We start from the raw sequence: 1,419 nt of genomic DNA, 5'->3' as shown, positions 1-1,419 counted from the left end.
ATCTCCAGTAAAAAATGTCCAACAGCGAAATTCCGACGAAATGTCATTTGTTCTCTCACAAGACAAATATATCCAAAATAGTACGCGAAAAGAAAATTTGCAGAAACTTGCAAGTTAGATGAACAGTTCTTAGAAATTTTGTTTACATTCAAAAGTATAAAATTGACAACGTAACAAAACAAATCCCGAAGTCTTATCCTGACTTAGTTCACTGACTAAACGAATAATTACTTCCTTCTTACAAGTTTAATTATTCGCATTTTATTATTTTAACTTCCAAACAGGGACGTAAAATAATTATTATTTTTTAAATTTTAACCAAAAAAATCTAAGTGTTGTAAGCGTCGAAAAAAAATTTTAACTTTGTTCCCATATTTGTATTCGTACGTCTTATTGTCATCTATAATGAATAATAATTAATATCTGATTTTTATTTTTTCGATTAAAGATAATAATTAATATTGATTTTTATTTTTCCACTTAAGAGTAATGATTATTCAAAAAACTATCCGGTAATATCAGACATATCATTTTCAGAGGTAGCGACGCTCTAATAAAAGGAATAAGTCCCAAAATTTGCAGGTCAAAATTTCTGTTCGTTGCGTCTATATGGCATTTTAGGTTTTATAAATAATCATTTTTTCTAAGTAGAAAAATAAAACTAAATAATAATTATTATTTTTGAGCGAAAAAATAAAAATCATAAAATAATTATTATTTGTGATCGAAAAAATAAAAATCAAATAATAATTATTTCCGTTGAGCGAAAAAGTAAAAATCATAAAATAATCATTAAATGCTGATTTTAATTATTTCACATATAATGATAACCGTCCCTGCTTCCAAACCATCAAATTCAATTCAGGGATTTGCGTAAACTCTAACCAGCTGTTTTCTTGTTGGCAAATTGCTGTTGGCAAAAATGAAATGTCACTTTGCTCTCTCAATTTCCCCTACATTGCAAGTTTTTTGCGTACGCGATCACAAAAAGCTGATAGTTTTTGATAACTTTAAATATTTAGCAGGCACGCGAATGCAACTAATTGTGAACGGTATTTTGGCTTTACGAATTTCATTATAGATTACAAAGACTCGCAGTTATACGTTGTACCAAAAATTGAAAATATACGGCACGCAGCTGTTTTCAACAGCGGATATTTTTTTCTGAAAACTATCAAAACTATCGATGGTGTGTGTGACTATCGATAGTTTGACACCTCTAATATGTACAAATTTTTAATTCTGTGTTTATGTTCATACGTATATTTTCTTAAGCGAATCAATATTTTACATCAAAGATTTTTATAATATATTTTCTGGGAAGTAGAAAAAGTGGAAGGTATTTTATGTACAGATATGTATGTAAACAAAACTACTAAGGGCCGTTTTCTCATGTAACCTGTAACTTTAAAACTCACT

Source organism: Rhagoletis pomonella, unplaced genomic scaffold (genome assembly GCF_013731165.1).
Source record: "Rhagoletis pomonella isolate Grant_MI unplaced genomic scaffold, Rhpom_1.0 Rhpom_scaffold_00007, whole genome shotgun sequence".
Classification (NCBI taxonomy): Eukaryota; Metazoa; Arthropoda; class Insecta; order Diptera; family Tephritidae; genus Rhagoletis; species Rhagoletis pomonella.
This window is presented reverse-complemented; position numbering follows the sequence as displayed.